This window comes from Podarcis tiliguerta (genome assembly GCF_965153285.1).
Source record: "Podarcis tiliguerta genome assembly, chromosome: 13".
In the NCBI taxonomy this organism is placed as follows: Eukaryota; Metazoa; Chordata; class Lepidosauria; order Squamata; family Lacertidae; genus Podarcis; species Podarcis tiliguerta.
This window is the reverse complement of record NC_139546.1, coordinates 4,564,360-4,578,652: the sequence shown is the minus strand read 5'-3', so window position 1 is coordinate 4,578,652 and position 14,293 is coordinate 4,564,360. Positions and strand designations below refer to the sequence as shown.

The 14,293-nt window shown below is 45.9% G+C and overlaps 1 protein-coding gene and 2 long non-coding RNA genes across 7 annotated transcripts in view; 1 reads left to right on the top strand and 2 right to left on the bottom strand.

Moving 5' to 3' along the window:
- The window catches only part of LOC310661665, a 103,914-nt gene extending 95,756 nt beyond the window's left edge, over positions 1-8,158 (top strand). For all 4 annotated transcript variants that reach the window (XR_014504017.1, XR_014504018.1, XR_014504019.1 and 1 more), the window contains 2 exons: positions 292-1,690; positions 2,124-8,158. This is a non-coding gene — a long non-coding RNA (uncharacterized lncRNA). The remainder of the gene's footprint in view (positions 1-291; positions 1,691-2,123) is intronic.
- The window catches only part of GALNT1 (polypeptide N-acetylgalactosaminyltransferase 1), a 538,911-nt gene that overhangs the window by 48,795 nt on the left and 475,823 nt on the right, over positions 1-14,293 (bottom strand). The window contains exon 1 of one of the 2 annotated variants that reach the window (XM_083407764.1): positions 8,207-8,903. The exons of the other annotated variant lie outside the window; for it this stretch is intronic. The gene's annotated coding sequence lies outside the window, so the exon portion shown is untranslated. Of the gene's footprint in view, positions 1-8,206; positions 8,904-14,293 lie in introns of those variants that run through there. 2 annotated transcript variants of the gene reach the window in all.
- LOC310661727 overlaps positions 1-14,293 on the bottom strand; it is a 210,944-nt gene that overhangs the window by 50,586 nt on the left and 146,065 nt on the right. The gene's annotated exons all lie outside the window — the stretch shown is intronic.

Sequence of the window (14,293 nt, the reverse complement as noted above, 5' to 3'; positions counted from 1 at the left end):
GTGGCTCTGCACAAGTTGTGAGTTCTAGTTCAACAACATCAGAAAGTTGACAGGCTTTCCATCTCCAAGTCAGACATTTGTAAATTCCATTTTTCATCAGTGATGGAATGCTAGAGCTCTTTAAAGTATAATGAATTTTAAATCATGAATGTAAGTGCAGAATGTGGACATGCAAACCATGTGCACTCCCATCCTGCTCCTACAACCAACTGAAACAGGAAAAAAAGTCTTGCTGTGCAGGGAAGCAATGGCTCAGTTGCCTGGGTAACAAGGATGCATTTTCTCCTTTAGAGTGAAGGGTTCGTTTGCCCTCGGTGACATTGACACAATTGCCTGGGATCTTGGATTGAAAAACATTTTCAACTTTAAAAAAGCACTGAAGCAGTAGCAGCAGAACGGCGGGGGGGGGGGGCGCAACAGCTGAAAATAGATGTGAAAATGCAGAGTGGAAGATGGGAGCTTTTTTATAGAACTTCTGTCTCCCTTCCTGTGCCCACCTGCTGCATCAAAACCCAAAACCTTGAGAAAATCGAGAAAAGCAATATGCTGTGAGGATGAGCCCCTTCTGCATGATAAAAGCGAGAGGCCAAACAGTGGTTCAAGCCCAATATAAATTTTGGAGTCACCTGGGGATTTTTTGAGGACTGATGGCAAACAAGCTGAAGTTTTTTTAAAATGGGAAACTGAAAGTTAATGCAATGACAGGTAGTGTATATATATCTCAGAAAACCTTCACCTAATCAACAGCCTTTAATTTAATTTTAATCTCTAGGAAGTGGGGGTGGCATTTGATGTTAGGAATCGGGATTCTGTAATTAATGATACTAAGCAAAGTAGAACTTAAACAAAACACTAAAAAATTCCTAAAATTATGGATAAAGATATCAATTCCATGATCCGGATTAGAAAAAAACTTATTGACTTTATCTCATAAAGTTCATATTATTGATTTTAACGTTTTAACATTATCACTATCAAATCTGATGCTCTTAATTCTAATAATTATGAAGGGGCTTGGTCTAGGCAAATTTAAATCAAATCCAAAAACCTGAGTACTAGCTAGCCTTCTAATAATAATTTAATGGCTGAGCAGCATTCTGTACAGCTCCTCATTTAGCAATATCATTGCAACTATAGTCGTACCTTGGATCCCGAACACCTTGTGAATGGAACATTTTGGCTCCTGAACGCTACAAACCCGGAAGTGAGTGTTCCGGCTTGTGAATGTTCTTTGGAACCTGAACATCCAACGCGGCTTCCGATAGGCTGTAGGAGCTTCCTGCAACCAACTAGAAGCCACGCCTTGGTTCCCAAACATTTTGAAAGTTGAACAGACTTCCGGAACAGATTCTGCTCAATTTCCAAGGTACGACTATACAAATTCCTGTCAAACTGGATACATTGTAACTTCAGTCTAGATCAATTAAGCATTGTCTTCAGGAAGCTATGCCTCTTTTTCCTTTATCTACTGATGCAGATCCCCAGAGTCAACTAAAACCCTAATAGTATTTAAAGTAAAAGGGTAAAAAAGGTTCAAATCCATGCAATGGGGTGAATTCCTGCTGCTTTGTCCCAGCTCCTGCCAACCTAGTAGTTCAAAAGCATACCAGCATGCGTAGATACGCTGCTGCAGATATACCTGTGGCAGGCAGGTAAACGGCACTTCAATGCGCTCTGGCACTCGTTGTCAGTATATTGAAACATCACAGCTGCAGACAGCCAGATTGTTGACATCACATGATGCGCCTATCTGTGGGAAAGAAGAATTTCCCAGGACGTTCACAGGCTGGAAAAGTCTCTGTGAAGAGTGTAATTTGAAACCTTCTGTGTGCGCATGTTCAGGAAGTTTGTCAGACCTGCTGGAAGAACTGAACTGAAAGGACATGTTTTTCTGTAATGTCAGAAATAAACATCATGTAAATAGATTTCTGACTTATTTTCTTTCCCCTGCGGAAGCAGGAGGAGGGGGTTGTGCATTTTACCCACTCTTGGGAAAATGTCGCCTATCAAAATCTCCCTGGTCTGTCTGGATGTCAGCCAGAGGTTACCAGTAAGCAAGATCCGAGGACAGTGAGAGGAGTCAGCCTCTGTGGAGGGGGCTTGCAAACCGACACTCGTCACAGTGTTCCGTGCCCCAGAAGTGGTTTAGTTATGTTGGCCACATGACCCGGAAAAACTGTCTGCAGACAAATGCCGGCTCCCTCAGCTTGAAAGCAAAGTTGAATGCCATACCCCATAATCAAATTTGACCAGACTTAACTATCCAGGGGTTCTTTACCTTTAGTAAGTATTTACAATCTAAGGTTTCAGTCCTAATCCATAATTTTAACAATTTTCTCTTAAAGATGTTATCTCCACAGCCATCCATCATTTGAAAGCCCTTTTAGGATGTCATATTAAGTATATAAATATATTAACAAGGACCACGGTTCCTAAAAGATTTCTTCTAACATGCAAGATTTCTTCTTGAATAATGACCCTTAAGATTATAGAGGAATGGGAGTTATCCCTAGAGAGTTCTTTGAATACTTGATAGTCAGCCTCCCACCCCTCCTTAAGAACCTTCTGCCTTAAACTGGGAATACACAGCATTTTAAAAATTTGTTCAGAAAACCTTCTGAGTAACTGGGATGATCCACTGGCTATGACTTCCAAATTTCCAACATCAAGCACTCTTATTCAACTAACCCCTCCCCTCCCTGTCATTCATCACTTTGCTAGTCTAATTTCTGGCATTTGGAAGCCAGGAGCGTGTGAGTCTGGCATCTTTACATTTGTACAGGTGGAGCTGTGAAACATTGCTGAGAGATGACAAAAGATACGCTGAAACATCTAAGTTTCCCTGCAGGGTAACTTCATTAAATCTGCTGAGGCAGCTTTGCCTCATCTATCAGGCCTAAAAGTTCTCTGCCTTATATGCAAAATTAAGAAATCTTAATATAATGGGGTTGTTTAACACTACTAACTCTCCAGAACCTATTGTTTTTTCACTAGCTTTTAACTCTGTCAAAGTGACAGATGCTTCATGCTGCAAGGACTAGTCAAGTTCTGGTTCCTCGTGAATTAGGTTCCCCTGGGCCTACTTTTAAAACTTGCTAACCAACAAACGCTGCCAGAAACAATTCTGCTGTGCAAAAGCAGGGATCCGATTTGGCCAGCAATGCCATTTCTCCTAAACCATGCCAACCTAGTCAAACAGCTGGTGTCACTTGTTACATCATCTGCTACATTAGAGGCTGGGCTTCAATTCTACATTGGTTGTGGGTGCCTGTTCCCAGTAGGGAAATATGCCTGCTCTACCACTTCACAGCAAGGACACTGATTGGCACCAGCATTAGAAATCAGCCAGGCATCAGTCGTAAAATGCAATTGGCCTTTCGTGACTGGAAATGTCCGGGCACCACCCTTGGCACCCAGCATTGCCACCTGCCTGGCTGCATTCAGCTGGTTTGCCAGGCACAGCAGCAGCAAAACAGATGCGTCTTTTGCTGCCACACTACCCTGGAGACCCTGGTTCACCAGGCAGCAAAAAAATAAAAATTGCTACCACACTGCCAGGTGTTTTGCAGGGTAGCACGGTAGCAAAAGACACATCTTTTGCTGCCACACCTCCCTGCAGACCACCAGATTGCCCAGCAGCAGCACCCCCCCCCCGGCCTGCCTGGCAGCAGGGCAGCAAAAGAAAAAGGAACCTTGACATTTTGTTTTGGCGCCCACAACCTAGGTCCAAGGAGACACATGGCTCCTAGCATTCCTCTCCCAGTTTCTAACACTGATTGGCATTATGGGGACAGCATTCCAAATTGGGCAGCTACGTATGAAACAGAAGACTTGTTCTCTTGTTGCCACCCTCCAAATTTATTTTGGAAGAGGCACAGAAAAGGGCCTTGGATGTTGATCTCTGGGTCCAAGAGAGTTCACATGGGAACCATGCAAGGCTTCCTATGTCAAAACTCTAAACTGCACTCAAAAATAAATTGGCAGTCCATGTGATTGGCTCAAAACTGGATACATGTTCAGATATGGAGTTTCTGAACAGTCCCCCAGAGGCAGTCCAATGTAGAACAGGTTGCAGTAATCTGACCCAGAAGTTACCTTGGTACATGCCTTCTGAAGTTCTAAATGGCAAGTCTGAAGTAGGAATTGCATTAAAGAAATTGAAAATATTCAGCTCTGTTCTGCATGTTTTTCTCTGATCTGCAAGCCTTTCCAATCTCAACTCAGACTGAATCTAGGTAAAAAGGATCATCTCACATACAAAAGGGGCAGAATCTACCAACAGATGAAAGGTGATTCAGGTGAAGGGAGAGATTCAGGCATCTTTTTAAAAGATACAAAAGTTCTAACTATCTCCCCCTATGTTCAATGGGTGGTGTGGGGCACTCCATGGTCCTGAATGGGGTAACTGTGCCATTGAAGGAACAGGAGAGCAGCCAGGGAGTCATTTTGGACTCACAGCTGCCCATGGAGGCACAGGTCTATTCTGTGTCCAGGGCAGCTATCTACCAGCCCCATCTGGCATGTTGGCAGGGACCCTATCTGCTGGTGCCCTGTCTCACCAGAGTGGTATATGCTCTAGTTATCTCCCACTTGAACTACTGCAATGTGCTCTACCTTTGAAAGTGACTCGGAAACTACAACTAATCCAGAATGCGGCAGCTACACCGTTGACCGAGAGTGGTTGTCAAGACCATATAACATCAGTCCTAAAGGATCTAGACTGGCTCCCAGTATGTTTCCAAGCACAATTCAGAGTGACACTTAAAGCCCTAAATGGCCTTGACCCTGTATACCTGAAGGTATACCACCATCATTCAGCCCAGACACTGAGTCCACTTCCCAAGGGATTTCTGATGGCTCCCTCACAGTGAAAAGTGAAGTTACAGGGAACCAGGTAGAGGGCCTTCTCGGCAGCAGTGCCCTCCCATCAGATGATAAAGAACTACACAATTTTTAAAAGACATCTGAAGGCAGTCCTGTATCAGGAGGTTTTTATCGTTTGTTTAATTATGCCTTTATATTCTGCTGGAAGCCACCAAGAGTGGCTGGGGAAACCCAGCCAGATGGGCGGGGTATGAATAATTAAATTATTATTACTATAACTAATTTCATTATCACAGTAATCATTAACAGTATATTCAAAGACTCTCTCAAAAAATAGATCACAATAAATGAATAGTCAAAATGTAATCTCAACAAACAAGACTTTTATTGGGGAGGGGGAAGGTAATGTGTGCCTAATTTATACCATGTGGAACAAGCATGCATTATACTATATGCAACATGCACCAAGCATTCACTTTCTTTTTGAAAGTACAAACTACTACTATTGAGTCACCTATTGTAGTAAAGTGCTTGGATGGAAATTCCTAGTCCACGTCTTTATTATAACCTTGGTAACAAGAACACTTAAGCACATACACTGTTCTACTTCTCAAATATATATAAGCTCAGATATGACATTTGACAAAATTAACACATGTTATTTGAGCTTAGCAGACATTGTTAACAAACTAATTTTATAAAGGTTAACCTGCAGTATGTTATCATTCACATGTTTGTTGCCAGGTGCAGCAGACATATGTCTGCCAATGTCACACAATTTAATAATAATCTTTCCAGGATTCTTGGGGATATGCTGCCACCATTTTGCAAAATGGGAATGATTTATTAAAATACTGCAAAAGTTGCTTCCACACAAGCCTTTTTCCAGTTATTTATTCATTTAATTTCACATGGCACAAAGGAAACAAAGGACTAAACAAACCTTTTAGTATACAGCTACTGTACTGCTACTAGTACACACAGATGCACACACTGAGCAAAGCATACTCTTGCACACAAAACTGAATAAAGGTATCCCAAGGCTGTACTTTTGAGATCACTATTAAGGAGAAACAGTACTCCTTCAGGAAATGACTGGAGTACAGTACTCAACGCTTAATGTATTAATATCCTTAAAATACCAAACATAACAGCATAACTATGAAAAGCACCCTTTTTTTGAAAGTCAACACTCATGGTTACCCTATGGGCAGAGATGATGGGAGTTGTAGTCCAACAACATATGGAGGCACAATGCTATCTACCACTAACCTGAAGCAAAACAGAGTTCTCCATCTTTCTCTTCTCCCCCACTAAAAAATGGGCACACAAGCATCAAACTTTGGCAGGGAACCTAATTTCATGAGCACCTGGCATCTCCCCTGAGCTAGCCATCTAGCTCCCACCCTTCCAACTTGACCAAAGAAAACAAGCTCTGTCACATTCACTGTTTAGTACCTGCATGAAGAGACACCCAGGTCCTAGAAAGGAAAATGGGACGCACATCACTTACCAAAACAAAGACCAGAAATCCACTCTCTATATCCTCTGTACAGGTTTATCTATGATGTACCAATTAAAGACACATGTGCCTTCAATCATCAAAACACACTTAAAGCAGCACTGAAAGACTGAATAAACCAGCACTGGTGAATGAAAGTATTCTCTCCCCCAAATAAGGCACATTTTATGAAAATAACACTTTAATATTAGAAGAACAAACCATTTCCTAAGTTTACATGTATATATAGACAGAAAAATTATTAAGGTCTGTCAAGTCTGTTACCAGGATTGCAAAATTGTACAAAAAATCTCAAAAACTAGTTGCAAACATAATGCTAGCAGCATGATGGTATTGTTTCCCCAAATGTGTCCATTTCCCTATCCCTCCCTAAAAAAAAGAAAGAAAATCCTTCTACTTGCTGTAAACAAAGGGCATTATACTCTTTGGTCATGGAAACGTTTCTAATTACCTGAAGTTCATTAGATACATAGTAAAATGCATTATCTTACTATCCCCAGCACAGCCTAGAGAAGTTTTTCTGGGTCACCTTTTTCCTACCTCAAAAGAGTTTTGAAGAGGGCTTGCTGTTTAGGCAGCTGCCTTTATGTGCTTCACTCAAACTTTAATATGTTTGAAATGGAGGGGTAATCAAGCCGGCAAGAAGAAACTGGGCATATTTAGTAGTCAATCTTACAGTGAAAGAGGAACTTGTTTCTTTTTAAAGAGAACAGGAACACACCATTTTAAAATAGCCAGCGGCACAGCCTGCTTCAGGATCATTAATTTCCTCCACAGCTATGTAAAACAAGCAAACTTTGAGACAGCAGTGCCAAGCGGTACAATTATAGGATGAATAGTGGCAATTATTATGCCATATTTTGTATCAAACTGTCCAAGCAAAGATAGTCAAATTCACTTGCTTCAAACACTTGTACAGAGGACTGCACAGCACAGTAGGACAGCTAAAACGTATAACGGAAAGAAGAAAAGGAAAGAAGAAAAGGGCATATGGGTGGCCCACACTCTCACACAGGGCCAGCCCTGCAGCAGTGGGACTATTATGGGGTGATGGATAGATAGCAGATGAAGGCAGGAACTGGTGCCTGAATGCTGAAGCAAGAATTTTTAAAGTGTTTGTAGGGTTACAATTTTGACTCGGTTTCAGGCAACAAAATAACCCTTGGGAAAAGGGCAGAAGGAAAATTATGCAAAAAAAAAATTTAATAATAATTAAGGGGGCTGGCTGGGGGTTGGAGTCCAGCAACAGCCAGAAAGCCAAACACCCATTTTGTGGGAAGGAGAGAGACCCTATTGCTGGAGGAGAGTAAGGCCGTGACCCTACACATGCTTTCTTCTAAGTAAGCACCGCTGCATGCTGCCATACTTGTTTCAGGTGCACAGGATTGGACCAAGTTGGGCAAATCCACCCATTCGCAGTCAATGCTGTAAAGGGCGATGCCCCAGCCCTGACTTGGCGGGGCGGGGGTTGGGTTCAGATCTCACCCTAGCCAATGTCGATTGTCCAGCCACCTCTCGACCTGCCCGGTTAAACTCGCTCCTCAGTGATAAGAGATCTAAGCGCCGGCGACAAAGGAGAGGGCAATCCATTAAAAATGAAATGAAACAAACGCGTTAGGAGCCGCAGCTACTCGACCAGCGCCGGTTAAAAATGCGCGAGCCATTCGCGAGAGGCGAAAAGTTTCCGCCAGGCCGTGTTCAGACGACGCGTGCAGACGACGCGTTTGGAACTCCTGCGAAGCCCGCAAGCGACGCGGGCACGCCGTACGTGTGAACCTGCCCTTTCCCGGGCTGGGTTTGGGTTCTCTCTTCCTTTTTCTAAGGAAGGAGGGAGGGAGACAGAGAGAGAGAGAGACCCACCTCCATCGAGCTGGCCTCGGAAGGGGAGGGGGAAGCAGCGAACGCTCCCCGTCTTCGAGTAGCCCTTGGCGGCCGTTGCCGGCCGTTGCCGCCAGCGTCTTCGGGAAGCGGGCTGAGGAGACGCCGCCGCCGCCACCGCCGCTCTCCCGCCAACGGAGCCCCCCTGGCGGCGGAGGGGAAGGCGCCGCCGCCAGCTCGGCACGGGCCGAGTCCGTCCCCTCAGGAAACGCAAGCAGCCCCCTTCGCCGCCGAGACGAGGACGAGGACGGCGCCGCCGCGACGGCGGGAGGCGGCCGCTGGGACTCCGCGCCTCGCCGGAGATGGAGGTCGCTCGCCCGCTCGCTCAGCCGGCCACCGCCGACGCCCTCAGCCGCGCAGCCCGCTCGGCATTTCCCTCAGCCGCGCTGAGTCTTCACGGCCGGCGGCGGCAGCGGCGACTTCCTCCTCGTCCTCCTCCCCTCGAGCGGGCTGAGGCGTTAAACGGTCCCACCTCAAAGCGCAAGCGCAAGCGCGCGCGGCCGGGCGTGCACCCCGACTTCTCAGGACGCAGTCGGCGCGCGCGCGCACGTCAGGCTCGCTCGCCGGCCCCACCCAGTAACACCTGACTCCTCCCACTCCCCCGTCAAGGAAAAAGAGAACGGTTGGCTATGGGTGGTCTTGCTTCCGCCTGCAGGTGACCCGGATGTCGGCGTCACGTGCCGCCCCCCCCTCGCTTTGGAGTGAAGGGAGGCGAGTGGAAGGGATTGGGCGGCGGGGAGCGAGGGGGCGGGGCGCGCCACGCCAATCAATCCATCCATCCATCAAAGAGACTGCACAGAAACCTGAAATTGCAGAGCTGGAAGTTCATTCTGCGCTGCGGGTCGGGGCGACGGATGCTGTTGTAAAATGGATGGGACTTGCCTGTCTCCTTCCCCCGCGCTTCGTGTCTTTTCCCCGTTGTTCGCTGCACTTCGAAAACGTGCATAATGTGGGCGCTGGGCGTGATCCACCAGGGCTAAAGGCGTCTTTCCATCTGGAAGAAGAGGGAGCCGAGGAGCCCCTTGCTCGCATTTGGCAGCTCTCAGCAAATAGCCCCCGCTATGTCCGCAGCATCCATTGCTTTAAAAAGGAGGGGAAATGACAAGGCACACATACACACCGGCGCAGCTCCAAGTTACACACCGCAAGCATCAATCGGGCGGAGCCCACAACGATGTCTGTGTGCCACGTGGAGATAGGAAGCAGCCGATGATGTTACGGGCGATCCAGGCAGGCACTCTGCCAGCATTGGGCGGCACGCAGCCACGCCATAAGGCTCTGGGAAGCTGCAAAGAGGAGTTCCGGTCCTTCTGTAATAAGAATTTTAAGGTTTTACATATATAATAAATGTTCCAAGCAAACACGTACATAAATATATAAACCACATATCTGAAGCAGCACAGGAAGACAGTCCTGAAACCATTTTGACTCTAAAACTGACCAAATGTTTCTTCCCATTGTCTCAGGTATTGAGCAATTACCATCTCAAAGGAATGGCCAGACTACCAGGAAAGGCAATGGGATAAGGCATTACCGGATAACCTGGCAAACAGGAAAAACAACAACATTCAAATTTCTGTTGTAGACTGCCTTTTCTGTGATGTAGCTATGATGTTTGGGGGTGGTGGTCTTGGGCTCTACCCCTTCTGTGGTGTATGTATGATGTATGGAGGGGTGGTCTTGAGCTCCAGGGCAGCAAATTTCAAAATGTCTATATAAGGGCAAGCACACATGGTTTGTGGTCCTCCTCCTCTCTCCTGCATGTGGGGGGAGCACCCTGTTGCAACAGCTTTAATAAAGATCATATTTACTAGCTGCTTTGCTTCTCAATGTTCTCTGGTTGGCCTCTGTTATTTTCTCCTACCAATGGAGAACCTACAAAGGACTCTATAAGAGCTCTTGTGTACCCCATAAGGGAATAAGGGCAGGTCTTGTTTACAATAACCACACGCACACCTGCTGGAGCAGGGTGGGGGAATAAATAAACTCAAACTGGGGCAATAAGGGAAAGGGTTGTGCCAAAACTGGAGGCCACGCTGCAAACTCCACCGGGCAACTCCCAGCTAAGCCAAAGCAGCAGGCATCAAGCACAATCAATGGTGGGTCATTTGTGACATAAGAAAAGCCTGCTGGATCAGGCCAGTGGATCCTCTAGTCCATCATCCTGTTCTCCGGATGGCCAACTATATGTTTGTTGCAAGCCCGCAAGCAGGATTCGAGCAAAAGAGCACTCCCTGCTCCTGTGGTTTACAGCAACTGGTATTAATAATGTTGTTGTTTAGTCGTTCAGTCGTGTCTGACTCTTCGTGACCCCATGGACCAGAGCATGCCAGGCACTCCTGTCTTCCACTGCCTCCCGCAGTTTGGTCAGATTCATGTTTGTAGCTTCGAGAACACTGTCTAACCATCTCGTCCTCTGTTGTCCCCTTCTCCTTGTGCCCTCCATCTTTCCCAGCATCAGGGTCTTTTCCAGGGAGTCTTCTCTTCTCATGAGGTGGCCAAAGTCTTGGAGCCTCAGATTCAGGATCTGTCCTTCCAGTGAGCACTCAGGGCTGATTTCCTTCAGAATGGATACGTTTGATCTTCTTGCAGTCCATGGGACTCTCAAGAGTCTCCTCCAGCACCAGAATTCAAAAGCGTCAATTCTTCGGCAATCAGCCTTCTTTATGGTCCAGCTCTCACTTCCATACATCACTACTGGGAAAACCATAGCTTTTACTATACGGACCTTTGTTGGCAAGGTGATGTCTCTACTTTTTCCCCTTCATGGATCACTGCCTTGCCGTGGCGAAGGGGCTTGAAGAACTCAGAGAAACTATGAACTATGCCGAGCAGGGCACTCAAGATGAACAGGTCATAGTGGAGAGTTTTGACCAAACGTGATCCACCTGGAGCAGGAACCAGCAAGCCACTCCAGTATCCCTGCCAAGAAAACTCCATGGACAAAGACAACAGGCATATTAATAATAAATAATAATAATAATAAATTTTATTTATACCCCGCCCTCCCCAGCCAAGACTGGGCTCACGGCGGCTAACACCAGATATAAAACAATTGATTAAGATACATTAAAAACAAGATTAAAATACAACATTAAAATGAAGCCTCATTTCAATAGAAACTCAAATCAGAAACTTTTGGGGGATGAAAACGTCAAATCTTCACCAAGGCCAGCTATTCAGACTGGTCCTACCTGGGCCAGAAAAAGCCAGGGAAGCCCCCAAATAGGAGTTCCATCACAGAAGGAAAGAGGGGGAGGGGATCAAGTTGATTCCAAACAAATTGCTGCTTTCAACTGTGAAAACAGGGAATAGCCATCATGACTAGTAGCCACGGATAGCCCTCTCCTCAGCGAATTGGTCTAATCCTCTTTTAAGGCCATCTAGCTTGGGGGCCACTTGGCTCCCTGCTCCCAGCCCCAACACCCAATCATTGATGCGAGACAAGCTATGGTCTGGTCAGACAGTGTGATTTCCACACCAGAGGCCTCTCTCATCTCTACAGTGCGCAAACGGTCCTATCTTCCAATAAACAGCCCATGTCAAATCTTCTATTGAACAGTATCTGGGATACAGATGTTCCCGAAGGAAACATATGAGGGCTTGCCACCTAGTCATGACCACTACAGGGCTCCTGTGCCTTGGGCATAAGCCCCCCAATTGAGAAACATCTGGACCCTTTAACAGATATTGCCAAGGCCAAGTGTAGAGGAAACAGCCAGGATCATTGCTGGAGTGAGCCTTCTTCCTGACCTGCACTGAAAAGGGTGTGAGAAAATATATTCCTGGTATAAAGTCCTGCCTTTGCTGTGGGCATTTCATGTGGCATGTGGCATAACTATGCCACACCCACAACCCACCCAATTTTTACTCATACAGCCAATGTGCATGCTGGTGGCATTCTGGGAGAGGGATCCTGGAGTTTTGACAATGTATCTGACATCCCAGATCAGATCGTTTAATATGATCAGAGCCATTACAACTTCCACTGTACATAACCAATACATTAGCACCATGCAGGCATTTGTTAATTGTGTCCACAGAGGGACCATGTATGCCAGACCTGCCTGCTCCACCCCTAAACTTCCCACAGTGACATCTGAAGGGATTTTAAACACAATCGTCTGAAAGTGGTTACAATTCTCCCCCCAAACAGGAAGCCTGTGTAAATCGGTTCCTGATCACAAGAAGGTGGAAGATTTAGAAGGCAGCTAACCCTCCATGGATGCAATTACTGAATGACTGAATAGGGCTATAATTGGCATTGATATTGCTTCTTCAGAAATGTATTGGAAATATTAATGTAACTGGATGAGAGGGGAACCATTATATTTAAGAGCAGCACAAAACTGGAAGCAGCAGCACAGAAAGCAGTCATGACTCAGCACTTCTTCTTTATCGTGACATTCTGAAAGCTTCAAAGACGCCTCCACAATTAAGTCTAAGTGTAAACCATGTAATATAAACACAAAAGTTTCTGAACTTTTGTTTGAGTTCTTCACACTTTTAATATATGGCTCACATCCGAAAGAAATGTTAGGAGGCAGTGATATTTTTTCCAAGGTGTTGTGTGTGCTGTGATGGGCGCAATTCATAGAAAATCAACCATACATCAGATTTGCACTGTTCCACTTTTATTTTACTCCATGAAGGAAAATGGGGAAGGTTTGATACAGGGCGCCATAATCCCTTCACCATCCCAGCACATCCACAGGAGCCCTGCCCAGTTGCCATGCCAACCCTGATGATCCCAGACAGAAGACAATCAAGATCACAAAGAACTTGCATATGGGAGTGGATTCAGCATGATCAGATCTTCCCTCAGGGGGCAGGAAACTGCAACTACCTTTTGTCTTCAGAAAATGACTCATGGGAGGGGGGAAAGAGGGGAACCAGCCAGGTGACAGGACACTCAGGTTACCACCACAACTCCTCCCTCAACCCCTCCTTTCTGTAATATATGCATGATGTTTCTGGGGGTGGGCTTGACCTAGAGGAGGGGAATTTCAAAAGTTTTTATAAGGTCTTGCACACCATTTTTCTGTGTCTTTTCCTCTCTCCTGCAAGTGAGGGGAACACCCTCTTGCAACAGTTCAATAAAGGCCAAGCCTACGGGCTGCTGATTTGCTCCAATTTACTCTGGTTGGTGTCTTTACTTTTTGTCCAAGGGAGCCCTCAGATTTTTCCGGTAACAGTGTTGCCATTAAAATTACCATTGGCAATAGAAAGGTACTTAATTTCCATAATCCTGTCAGGCACTGTGTCAGCTACAACTGTGTTGAAGAAGTGGAGAAGGAATGAGAATACGTATCACTTGATGGACAGTGGGCAATCCCAGAAGTAATGAAATCACCACCAGTTAGTAATGGGAGTTGCCATAAATAATTATGATGCATGTGCTGGAAAGGGATTCGCCATACAGTTGCTATCTGCTTTCAGAATGTTGCATGGGAAGCCTTGCAGGAGGAAATGCTCGAGACTTTGCCAAGGCCTTCAATAGCAAGAAAAGAAAAGAAAAGAACCATATGGGAAGACCATATGGAACATCAAGGAGTACATTTTCACCACATGATGACAGTAGAAGATCTGTGATTCTGGACAATTAAGAAGATTTAACTGTGCATAACACTGTGTGGATGATGTCACTGGTATTTATGAAAAAGGGAACTACAATGTGGGCAGACTGGAATTTCAAAGCGTTGTTAGATGAACTTCCTCCAAAGAAAGACAAATCAACCAGTCCCCAACATCTCTACAAGTTGTGGCAGAAACTATTAAAAGATCCCTCGACCTGGCCACAGTGATCCATGCGACGGTCATCTCCAGGCTTGACTACTGTAATTCGCTCTGCGCAGGGCTGCCCTTGAAGCTGTCCCAGAAACTCCAGCGGGTGCAGAATGCTGCAGCGAGGCTCCTCACGGGGTCTCTGCCATGGGAGCATATTCACCCAGTGCTTTTCAAGCTGCACTGGCTCCCAGTGGAGTACAGGGTCAGATTTAAGGTGCTGCTTTTGACCTTTAAAGCCCTTCACGGCCTAGGACCCTCGTACCCACGGGACCGCCTCTCCCG